The 12,736-nt window shown below is 45.5% G+C and overlaps 1 long non-coding RNA gene across 2 annotated transcripts in view; it reads right to left on the bottom strand.

The window, feature by feature from the left end:
* Window positions 1-12,736, bottom strand: part of LOC131836284 (uncharacterized) — a 204,195-nt gene that overhangs the window by 18,516 nt on the left and 172,943 nt on the right. For both annotated transcript variants that reach the window (XR_009355574.1, XR_009355575.1), the window contains one exon: window positions 12,332-12,489. This is a non-coding gene — a long non-coding RNA (uncharacterized LOC131836284). The remainder of the gene's footprint in view (window positions 1-12,331; window positions 12,490-12,736) is intronic.

Raw genomic sequence — 12,736 nt, 5'->3', positions numbered from 1 at the left:
ATTGAAGGAGGGAAAAGCAGCAGGAGCTGGTTTCCAGTGTAGGGCTAGAGGAGGAGCTGGGTGGTGGTACTGCTCAGACTCTGCAAGTGGCACAGGAGGGCCAGAGCTTCAAGCCTCACAGCTTTGGTGGAGACAGGCTTTTTAGGGTTTTATTCTTGAAAGTCTCTGACTATTGGTGGAATGAAATTGGCTCCTTAATGCTGTCACATGTGACTCAAACCTCTTTCTAGTGCACCTGATCATTTGCTTCAGAGATGTTTTCCCATGAAAAGAGCTGAAAAGCACCATAGTGATTTCTAGAGAGTCTTAGCTCTCAAAGATAAGCTAACAGGTTGTTTGTGGCCCTTCTGGTTAGTTGTGGTTTGGGGTACAAGCATAGAACACTCAGTAACTTATGTAGAAAAATGTTGGAAGACTCCAAAGAAGCATAGACAGGAAGTCAGCTGAGTTCAGATCATAGAGTTTCCTTTTAAAGACTACCTAGGGGTTAATTCCCTCTCAAAACCCTCTGAATTTCCACAAAGAAATGGGTTTAAAGAGTTGCTCAAACTGGGCTCAGCACTCTTCAGAGGGCTAACTGACACACTCAAAGAGCATCTTTGTGGTGGGGAGGTCCCTCTTGCCTCATCAGCTGCTCTTCCACCCTCCCTGCTGCTCGGATTGGCTCTGCAGTCTATTGCCTTCACACAGAAGCAGCTGCATAACCGTAGGCCCTCCCATCTCTACTTCTGCTGATGAAATTTTACCTCTCCTCTGGCCCAGCTCAAACATCACCTCCTCTGCAGAACCTTTCAAGAGTTTCCCTTTGGTAGTCAACATTTTCTTCTCTGGGCTCAACAAACATTTGGGCAGTCCCCTAGACCCTAAAACCTGGACAGTATGTTAGCAAAGGTCTTTTCTCCCTCCCCTAGGCTGTAAACTATCAAAGAAAGGAAGATTATTGAGCCCCAACAACATCATGATAAAGCTGGGAAAGTTGGGACTTATTTTTCAGCCATTAAGTTCCTATAAAGGGCCTTCTCCTTGCTCTCTCTCTCTGTGGAGAAGTACCTAAAAGAGTTCCTCATGGCCTTGTCTTTGTAAAGGCACAGTCAGGTCTGCAGAAGAAGGATCTGAGCAGCTGTGGCAAGGAAACCCTGACCACATGACCCATCTTTTTCATTCTCCAGCTGACATGATCAAAGGCTACTTTGGAAATAGCTCTGCCCTAAGAGCCACTAAGAGTCATGGGGGCAGGAGTGGAGGAGGAAAGACAAATGTCAGAATTCTTGGATGATCCTGTGTAGCAGCAACTGGCCAACAGCGGGATGAGAATGGGTGACAGAGCCTTTCACCTTTAAGGTCAGCAGCATGCTGGGCTGCAGGGTCAAGAGGCCAGAACATCTGTCAGCTGGGCAGCGGCTACTGTGAATGAATTGCCTTTGTTTTGTTGGGGCGGGGATGAGTGTGTGTTTATTTGCTCAACAGAAAGCCATGTAAACCAGGGATCAAAAGGAAGCCCTGGTGATGGCAAGAAGCCCAGTTGCCATCAGACAGCAGATGCCACCAACAATGGAAAAGAATACATGGGAAACTCAGTAGCAAGGGTCCTCTGTTCTGGCAGAGGCCCCTTGCCTCTCTAAGAAACCTTCTGAGGCAGAAGACTGAGGGATCAGAAAGTGCTTTTGTTGGTTTCAAGAAACCCTAAAGCGATGGAGCTGGCCAATGGGGGCCAGCCACCTTCTTTCCTAGCTTCCCATTAACCATGTGAACAAGCTTACATTTGCAGTCAGCTCAGGACTTGTTTTCTAATTTAAGAAAAATAGTAATCCATTATCCTAGGGATGATTCTTTGCCCCCAAACCAGTTCCTTTTTCTCACTTTCTCAGCAACAGCTAAAGTGAGATAATGATCGTTAGTACTTGAGCAATTTCTGAGTCAACATACTAACCATGCTAAGAGTTACTGAGAAAGCAAGGGTTCAAGGTTTTAGAAGCAAATGATGCATAAGATGGGCATGGAAGGAAATGTTCTGGACTACTGCTCAAGAAAGGAATCCCTTGAATTTCATCATAGAAATGGCAGAGCTGGAAGAGTCCTTAGAAACCATCTATTCCGTTTTTCCTGTCTCTAGCTAGGCATCTACTTCCTTTTTACTAATGAGAAAGTAAAGTGGATGGTAGTCAGGGATGAGACACTGTGTCAGGAGATGAGCCAGAGGGAGAAACTACGTCTTCCTGATTCCCACCTGATCTTTCCACAAAGACAATGTTTCTGGATTCTTTTATGTTAATTTTTATGATAAGTACCAACTTTTAAAAACACATGGCTCATGACACATCTCCAACTAAACACCTTATCATAATATGCACCATGAAGTAGTGACATCACTACTTTTAATCATCATCCAAGGTCACAAATGGTAATGAAATGTCAATGTATTTTGTCAACATAACAATTGAAACAGTTACACTTAATTTTTCATGGTATAGGCTCCATTAGAGTTTGAATTACTCTATAGGTTCTAAAAACGATAAATAAGCCAAAAATGCAAAGTAACTTTAATGTCATTATGGCATTAAATCTCAGCTTATAGTCAGTGGACAGATAACTTTATATTATACCATCAGCTGGGACATAACCCAAATCAGTAAGGAAGGACCATTTGATTCTGTGCTATCCCAAACAGTAGCTGCATCCCAGCTTGGTGGGTCCTCCTTGTTTCTTAGGCAGTTCTCTCCACCTCCTGTTTTGCTCTCTGAGGTCAGTTCTATGACTAGAGACAAGGAGCTTAGAAGATTCTTCCTCTGCCTTGAAATCGTTCTTCAAGGCCAGCTCAAATGTCTTCTCTGTGAAGCTTTCCTGGGTTCCCCCACCCCCATTTCCCAGAGTGACCCAAATCATCCCCTGTTCTCATGCTCTCCTGCCACCCTTACACAATGTCCCTTATAGTCATAGCATAAGGTGACTCTGATAGGTCTCCACCAGCCCTAGGTGTATTCTTGTTTGTAATTCCTGGTCTTTCAGCTTCAAAGGCTACTATGAAAATGTTTAGTGCTAATTGGTAAAACTGGGATTCCCACAGGGTCTGTTTCACCAGAAATAAGATGCCACTCCTGGGGTAGACAATGAACAGGGAGATAAGAGAAGGGAGCTGTCAAGGGGAGCCATTTGCAGGAAAGCCTTGTTGAAATCGTGGAGGTTGAGGTGGACTATGAAAGCCTGGGCCTTGGAAGTGATCTCTGAGTCATTAGAGAGAAGCCCTTCTGGGAGGGGACTAAAGAGTTGCAGCAGGAGTTCTGAGTGATAACAATTAGGAAGGCATTAAACATTTGAGGCAACAGCCATTATTATAAAGGAGGAAATGGCTCTCTATGTACCAGCCCATAGGCCAAGCTTGGTGGGCCAAGGCTGCTACTGTTTGGCTTGAGGCTTGCCTATGAGGAATGATCCTGAGCCAGGAGCAAGTAGAGATGGGAGAGGGACACTTGGGGATTTGAAGCCTGGGCCTCTCTCATCTTGGCACTGCTGCTGGTTGGTTGTGTGGCTTTGGGCACAGGGCCTCAGACAGACTAATCCAGAAGAGATGACAAAAAGGAATTCTAAAGTTCCTTCCAGGCTTAAAGGTCTGGGATCTTAGGACTGCATAACCTGGATGTCTACCACTACCACAAACCTGTTCATTGGTGTCTCTGGAAGGAGGTGTACACAAAAGTCGTCACCTGGTCCTTTTGGAAACCACTGAGTCAAAAAGACTTGGTTTCCCACTCATCTTTAAGGTGATCCTCAAAGGAAATAATTTTCATTTCAACTGAAACACTGGCATGAGGTTGTAAGTCCTAACCAGGGAGATGAAACCAGAAATGCCTTTTCTTGGGCTCCCCAAAATAGTTCATTTAAAATAACCATTTTCTAAAACTCTATTTTAGAGGCATATAAACCTTCATTTCAGAAAAATTACTCTCAATAATTTATTTCACAAACAGGAACATGAAAAATGAATGTTGGTGGTGGCAGAAGGAGGACTCACAAGGAATAGCATTGTTTTCTTTTGCTAAGTAAAGACATGGAGGGAAAAATCAAACTCTGATCTACTATCATCATTTCGTGTTCAGCAAAGAACATATTAATACCAAAAAAGTAGAGGATTTAGTCTCAGCATAAAGGACAGTCCTTCACATTGAGTTGAGCTCTATATAAAAAGAACCTCATTTCAGTGAGAAGTTTACTGTGGAAAGACACTGGTCCATGAATTGGCTCCAAGGATCACCAGTTTAGAGACGATAGTGTGCACCATCTTGACTTGGAAGAGGGGTACTTGTGAAAGCGTGTCAAATCTACATCCATTCTTTTCTTTTTCAAATCCTCTAATCTCAGAGGAAGAATGTACTTAATTTCTGCTCCTCAGATTCTTTCTCTCAAGGCCCTTTCTACCATAAGTCCTACCCGGAGGTTTGCTGTAAAATGAACTCCAGCAACTGCTCCCTCTCCCTGCCCCAGTCAGACATAGACTCTTTCCTCCTACCTCTTATCTCCCTACTGCTCTGGAAATGTGGTCTTTGCCCTGCTGCCTCCCATCCTCCCAAGCCCTTTCTACCTCTCTGCCATCTGGCTTCTAGCCTCACCTTTCTGGAAACAGTGGAGATCTAGAAGCCACTTCCTGAAACCCAGGGGCCTTTCCTTGGTTGGCCTTAAAATCAACCTGTCTGTGATCTTTAAAATGTTCCCACACACCTTGAAACATCCTTATGCCTGCCTTGGTTGGCCGGGCCATGTTTTACTGAGTCATTTCTCTCTTTTTTCACTCTTCTCTCCACTCCCTCAACTCCCTTGCTGCCAGAGTTTTGTGATCCATGACAAGGCCAACTTTCTTTCCCCAAACAGTCTTGATTCTCTGGCACCTCATTTAATCTTCCCAGGAAATGCAAAGAAGTTGACTACCTCCGTCAAGTCCAGGGGGGTGGAGGAAGCATCTGTCTGAGTTTGGATTTTTTTCCATTTTTATTCTAGTATCTCACTTAACTCTAGCTCTCTATACCCAACATCAATGCCTTTCTGAGGGCCTCCTAGGTGTGAAGTACTCCGTTGTGCGCTTTTGATGACCAGAATGTTAATACCACATGGCCTCTGCCTTTATAGGGCTTCCCAGCTTAAGGGAGTTGGAGAGGTGGAGGTAGCAGAATTGATGTTTTGGTTACCTGGAGGCAAGGCCATTTTGTGGGAACGCCATGAAAGGGGCAGTAGGTTAGGGGATGATCCCTGGTGGGAACTGAGAGAAAAATGGCCAGAGTAAAGCTGGTCTGGATTCTTGCTTAATGCCTTGGCTAACGGTTCACTTGTCCTTCTGAATCACCCTGGCATTAGCAACAAAGAATAATGCATGATCCTTCTGGGAATAAAAAGCACTTAGTAAGGCTTCACAAAAATTCTTTTGTAAATATTTTGTCCTACCTCAAAATAATTATTATTTTTTTTTTTTTTTTAAGAAGAGAACGTTGTTAATTCACTGCAAGCCCACTCGGACGCTGAAGAATTTAGAGTATTTGGCTAGAGAGCTTTGTAATGAACAAGTGGTTCAATTATTCTAGTTTCATTATACAACGTATCAGACATTCCTCAGCATCAAGGAATTAAAGCACATTTTCTCTGGCAAATGGCAATAATATTTGAAGACATATCCTACACAAGTGGTTCTTGACTAAATGTAGTTCCATTTAAAAGTAAGGGTTTTCCACACAATTTAACCTCTTAGAGTCTGGTCTCATCAGCCTCCTTCAAGAGGAGCGGGTAGCTCAGACTTGCTAATTTTCTATTTAAAAGAATTTGGGCAAATTCTGCAGTTGACACTCTTTGGCATTAGGCTTGTTCCCACAACTCAGCACATCATCTGGGCCCCTTTCCCTATGTGAGCCAGTGTTCCTCCTGGAGGGAGGCAGACCTTTCTACTCAAGACCATCATGTCCTGTGGAACACTGACTCCCAGCTCTCCCCACATGCCCCTCAATGTTAAGCAGAGAAATGGGAGTGCCTGGGCTCTGGGGTTGGGGCCTGTGGCCACAGAAGGACCCCCGTCAGAGAAAATAGCTTCTTTTGAGGAGAGAGCTGCTCTCTACCCAGTCCTTCTCCTAGCACAACTGTTTAGGCAGAGCCCCACTAGTCTACTACCCTCTTTTGTGCAATTTAGAAAAAGGTGTCCCCTCCAGAGGCATCCAAAGCCTGGCAAGGAAGCAGGGGCTGGATGTCACTCCTACTTGGCTCCTGCTTCCGTGGCCCCAAGTAAAGGGAGCTTCCCCCTTGGTTTTTCATGTCATTTTCTCTTAGATGGGCCCCTCTCCAATTCAAAGGCAGAAGAAAAGGGAAGAGGCCAAGGAACAGGCTAAATCTGTGAAAGTTAGATATGATTTGCCAGGTTATGAAAATGCGCAAAGCTTTCTATGGGATTTTTGGATCTAGAAGACCCCTGGCCAACTTGAGCCATTCCCACTGCTGCATGGAGGACTGGACGAGATGATCTCCCAGATGTCAGCATTGTATTGAAGAGTAACTATCTTGAGAGGCCGATGATGGTGGCAGAATTACTACCAAGGAGGAGCTGGGGTTGAAAGGTGGCATTACAAAACTGTTGAAGAAAGGTGTGCAATTCATTCGTTAGACTGGTCCAAAGAGGTCCCCCATCCCTGCCCACCTTTTCCAAGACCTCTCTTCTCTTAATGCCAAATTCTTGAAAGAAGAGTCCACCCTCGCTCTCTCAGCAGCTCCCCTGCCCACCACCTGACTGGATCTGATTGATAGAGAGCACCACTGTGTTCCTTGCTGAAGCTGCTAGCCTTTTCTTGTTTGTTTGTTGTTTGCTTGCTTGTTTTTTAATTTTTTGTCAGTGTCAAGTGTTCTAAGTCACTGGTTTCTCTTTCTTATTTTTATGTGGTCCTCCTTGGACTCTGGTTAAATGATCCTCTCCTGGTTTCCCTCTACTCTGATGGCTCCTTTTATGTTTCTTTATTGGTTTCTAAGCCGAGGGTATCCCTCAGGTCTCCAGCCTGAGCTTTCTTCCCTGATCTCTACCTTCTGTGTTGGAGATTTGATGTGCCCCAGAGTTTCCATTGTAACGGTCATGCAACTGACTCCCAGATTTGTATCTTCTGGTCCTCATCTATTTCCAGATTTCTGTGCTCACATTTCGAACCGCTGATGGTGTGCTCTGCCTGGCCTGCCAGCCCCTCAACATATTCAAAGCCACTTTCCACACTCTATTTTGCTTCTCCTTTTGGCTTCTCTAGAGAAACACTCTGCAGTGCAAAGGGCAAGGACTTTGGGTCACACCCCTAGGCTAGAATCCTGGTTCTACACTTCCTGAAGCAATTTTTTGGGTTTTGTTTTGTTTTTGTTTTTGCCTGTTCCATGAACGCTACCAATGCTTTTTCTGTAATAAGCACTTATTAGAGGTTGGTCCTTCTGCCCATTTTTTATTAGCATGAACATTTATTTCCCTGTAAGGTACGCTTTCTTCATTCCCAGGTGATTCCAGGAAAACTGAGCAGGGACCTCCAGTTAGAGAGAAACTCTGAGGAGTTAGGGAGTGTGGGCTCACAGGAGCTGGGACCAGCCAAGGAAGACAGCATACAAAGATGGTTTTGCAATTGTCCAGTTAATGTAATAGCTTTCCTTCCCCTACCCTTCCCCAAATCCACGTCAGTTCTTCTGAACCATCTCACAGATGGGTCCCCTCCTGTCCACCTTGAGGGCTAGTTAACCTGGATTGTGAGCCAACCTCTCTGCCTTTAGGCTCTGCCCATTTCAATCCACGGCCTGAAGCACAGCTCTGATCATATGAATTGCCTGCCTAAAAGCCTTCAGTGTCCCCATCCCTCATTCCATACCTTCACTTTCAAGGTTTTTATAATCTGTCTCCAATCCAGTTTTCTGCCATATTTAGGCATGCCGTGACCAAAATGATACATAATCTGAGGGTCGAGGGAGGGAAGAGAAGTGTAACTAGTATCCTACCTAATGACATTCAATCTAGAGCTTGGGGACAGTACTGTGGGGCCCTGCGGATATTCAAACTGAAGTGGGTGCTTCACCTACACCTAGGTTCTGGGCTCTAGTCCTCAGGCAAGAAGTCTGACAGGTCTTAGGCAGAGGATCCATGCCTCTGCCCCAGCTAACCAGTTTAGAAGTCAAGGCACTGCTAAAGGACCAGTTGGAAGTCCAGAGTCTCAGGAAATGGAGGCAAAATTCTAACCACTCTGTGCAAAGCAACATGACAGGGTGAGGAGGGAAAACAGCATTGCTGTGATCCCACGCTTTAAGTCAGCAATATTAATTCTGGACTCTGAGGGCAGAATCTCAGCTGTTTCTCTTTCTGTTCCCTGGCTTTAGGTGAGAATCTTACAAATATTGCTTGCTTAATTGCTTTAACACACCTCACTAGCCTCACCTCCGTCTGTAGAAGGTGCCAGGTCCTTTGAAAGTTGTCTACATCACCTGGCCAATTAGAATTCTTATGGCCAAAACAGAAGGCAGATGGGTAGTGTTTTGGTCATAAATTTCCATCTTGGGCATTGAGCGGGATGTTTAGCTATTGCATGAAAACTTTTTTTTTTTTTTTAACTCTTGAAGATTTAGGAGTAAGGAGCTCTTATCATTGTCATTTGGCCAACAGGCATTCCTCTTCCACTTTAAAGAAGTGAAACTCCCTTCAATTCAGGTACACGAAATGAACAGGCTATAATGTGCTGAGAATGAAGCTGCCTACCCTGTCTCAGCCCCTTGACTACTCCTAGCAGCTCCTATGCAAGCATCCCATGGATACCACTCTGGATTTATTCTTTTTATTGTTAATAGCTAACATTTACTGAGTGCTTACTATGTGCCAGGCACTGTGCTAAGGGAAACACATTGCCTCATCCCCAGGTGACTCCTGGGAAGCGAAGTAAGAATGTGAAACTCTTGAGGAGTTAGGGGAATGCGGGCCCATGTAGGCTGGGACCAGCCAAGGAAGGCGGCCTTTAAAAGATGGTTTTGCAACTCAACCTCAGTCTCACACCTGCTGTCTGCATTTCACTCACCCACTAGGAGTCCTGAAGTTCAGTGGTGGGGAAGGGGCATAGTTGGAGGCATGTGAGGGCTGTTCATGTTTGACCCTCACTGGCTTCTGCTGGGCCTAGCAGCAGGAGTGTGTGTAGGATATTTGAGCACTAGAAGGGAGCCTCCCCCAGCTCCTCCACTCTCCTGAGGATCAACAATAAAATTCCTTTAATGGGACTAGTTTTCATTCTTTGATTCACTGAAAAAAAAAAAAAAAGGCCTAAAATACAAATAACTTTAAGGTGAAAGGGGTACCTTCCATTTATAAAACGAAATGGATGACTCAGCAAAGTTTTCTGGCAAGGACTGGGGAGGATGTCCAGGGATCCTATATCCTGGCTGTCTGAGGAAAGTGGGGAGAAAAGGGGGGTCACAGTGGGCCGCTGAGAGTTCTGCAGACAAATCTGCCCTCAAAGCATAACATAAGGTCCCAAAGTACCCACCCAGCTAGAGACAGGATGGTGGTTTGCAGCCTTATGTAGGAAGAAGCCAAGAGAGATGATGAGCAAAACCCAAGTTCACACCCCTGTTGTTGAGAGCATGACTCTCGGAGCATGAAGCCTGGGGCAGGGCTCCAGGACAGGGACATCCTAGGAGAGCTGTTCCATGTCCAGAAACATCCCGAGAGCTGTACAAGCAGTGACCTGGTTACCTCCTTATCCAGGGGCCCTCTTTTCCCAAATTCATGATTTGAGAAGGGATTCTTTTCAAATGTTTTTGGAAATATATATGAATATATATATGAATATAAATATATATATGAAGTCTAACAAGGCATTTGAAATATAAACATATAAATACACATATAAACATGTGTATTAATAAAAATACACATTAATAAAATATGTGTATTAATAAAAAATACCCTTCATTGAAAAGAATAAAACATTAGGAAAGTGGGGCTGTCCAAGATAATTTCAGCATGTGTGGTTCTCAGAGATCTATCTGTACCCCAGGTCCCCTGCTTCCATGAAAAATGTAAATAACCAAAAAACTCATTCTATGTGCTTTCAGAATGACCCCTGTGGGTTAGTTCACCTTCCATTTCTCTTGGCAGTGCAAGAAGGAAGCTGGAAAGCAAGTGTGTATGTGTGTGTGTGTGTGTGTGTGTGTGTGCGTGCATGCGTGTGTGTTGGGGGTGCGGTAATTACCACCATACCAGATCCCTTTGTTGTGTTGAAGGTTGGCAAGAAAGGCTGGGAGACCCCAGGACCCTCTCTCATCAATGGTGGGCAGATGGTGCTAACTGGAGAGCCAGTTGGAAGGGTAAAGGACACAGTGATCTCCTATCTTGATTTAAACAAATGGTCAGTACTGGGGGCTCACGAAATGGAGGTGGGGGTGTCCCATCGGAGGGCAAAGTAAAGATCGGGCCTAGGGCAGAGAAGTAGCTGTCACCACTGAAAGCAATCTGAATTTAACAGGAAGTGAGCTGTTGGGCCAGGGGTTCACAAGCAGGGCCTCTGTTTCCAGGGAGCAGGACAGAAGGTGGGGGCAGAGGGTGAGGAATAAAAGCAGGGGAGCGGGCTCAGGGGAGAAGGGACCTTCAGCTGTCTCCATAGTGGGCTGCAGGAGCATGCAGTGGGGTGACGAGCCAGAGCTGGAGTGCTCACTGGACAGCTGGCCCAGAACAAGCAAAAGAGGTCCAGTGCATGCCCCTTGGTACTCAGCGGTGAAGCCACTGAGTGATGCAAGAAATCTCAGTGTCAGCAGGAGAATCCCAGGGGCCCTGGGTTGGTGGAGAATCTACCGACTTGAGTAGCAGCTGTGGAACATGATGGGTCGGCTCCAGAGCACCAAGAACCAAATTGAATTCCTGGGTCATGGCCAGTGAGTTGGTACCACACTGGACAGCAGGCAGAGCTGAGAGCCACCAGAATGAGAATCCTTGTCTGAGACATGATTGGTCTGGGAATGGGGCAGGAGTGCCAGCTCAGATACCTCAGCTGCCAGGATCTGAGGAAGACCAGGGAAGGCAGGGGCAGGGTTGTGAGGCAAAGCATAAACAGTTCCGTTCTTTCCAAACTCACTGCCCAGTTATGGAGTGCTATAGGCAGCAGCTGCCCAGGGATAGGAAGATGAGTAAGACATGGTCCTTACTCTTGAGAGGTTCATGAATCTTCAGGGGAGATAGGCTGGGAAAACTAGATTCCAGTGCCTGAAGATGATTTGTCAAATTCATGGTGCTTTTAGTTATTATTACCTGAAAGTAGCTATCACTTACATTTTACTCCACTAAGACTCTAGCTTACGTCTCTCAAATCTAGTCAGCCACAGATTATTTCAATAAGGCACCGAACTTTTAAACATTCCACTTTCAATTCATACCCCACCTCCCAAGATGCATATAAGTTGGAATTTCCTGTTAGTTGCCCATAAAATCAGCGGGCTACCTAGACCTGCTTTGGGCTGGCCATTAAGACAATGGTGCTTCTGTCTGCTTTATTAGAGCTTCAACCCTCAATCACTGAAGAGAATCAGGAGTCTGTTTACTATTACTTTGGTAGTTTTAACTGAACGCCTGGAGTTAGGGGGCCATCTGAGAGTACAGTGGAGACCTGGCCAGCAGAGACTCCAGGCAAAGGTATTTGGGCCCAGGAGAGGAGGAGAGGCCGGGAGTGGAGGGTTCTGTGTGGAAACAGACTCCTTCTGCAGACCATGATACCAATGTCTGAGCTACAGCTGCCTGAGAACCTGAGAGGAGGCCCACAATATCCTCAAGGAACCGGCACTGAAAGAAGCCCCCAGTTCAAGTGGGCTCAGTTTTTTCTGGTTGACTCAAAACAAATCAAATGTTTTTTGCCAAAGAACATGGCACATCAGGGTTCACCATGCTTTAAAGTGCCTCTTGGAAACAGCCATACTAATTAGTTGCATGCTGCCTTCTCTCTTGGCTAAAGTCTTGGTTGTTTTTTTCTTTAATTTTGGAAGCACATATTTTTGATTACTTTGATTGGGACTAGTCTAGGGGACTGGGAAGGACAGGTAAGAAAAGAAAGACTGACAAACTTCCTAGCTCATCCCCAAAAGTCTAAGTTTTGTTTGGAGTGGGAGTCACTTGAATGAGTTATGGGTGGGAGGAATACATGGTGGCAAGCCCCACTCTTGTCCATCTTGCCCTCTATCAACGGCACCCCATGGATGGAAATGATAGGACGAATTGAAAGCTTCTCCTGCTGGAATCATCCTCAGCAAGACTGGAACAGCACCTCCTGTCCCCTCTAGAGGCCTCCTAGAGGTGTGTTCTGAATGTGCCACAGCTTACCTCTCTCAAGACGCCATGGGTGTGAGGTGTCAACTTCTTGCTCGTGTTTCAGCCAGTGTATCTCCCGTGCGTGGATCCTTGCCTTTTATTTTCTTCTGGGTGATTTTCATCAACCTTTCACTGGTTGCCTGGTCAATGCTTACAAATCAACAAATCCCCTGCAGAATGTTGGGAAACCCCAAAGGGGGAGGAGACAATGATGTTTGGAGCACACACAGCATGAAAATATTTGCTCTTCTTGGGAGGATTCCCTTAAGCTGTCAGAGGACTGCGGGCCCTTACACAGTGGGCTTTGGACACACCCACTATAATCAGGACACACTTGGCCTCAAAATGTGATGTGTTGAATGAAATAAAAAGCACTTTGTACCCTGCTGGTTGTGAAGGCTGTGGTTCAGACAGGAA

Source organism: Mustela lutreola, chromosome 7 (assembly GCF_030435805.1).
Source record: "Mustela lutreola isolate mMusLut2 chromosome 7, mMusLut2.pri, whole genome shotgun sequence".
NCBI lineage: Eukaryota > Metazoa > Chordata > Mammalia > Carnivora > Mustelidae > Mustela > Mustela lutreola.
Note: the sequence above shows the minus strand (reverse complement) of the source record. Positions and strands in the feature narration are given on the sequence as shown.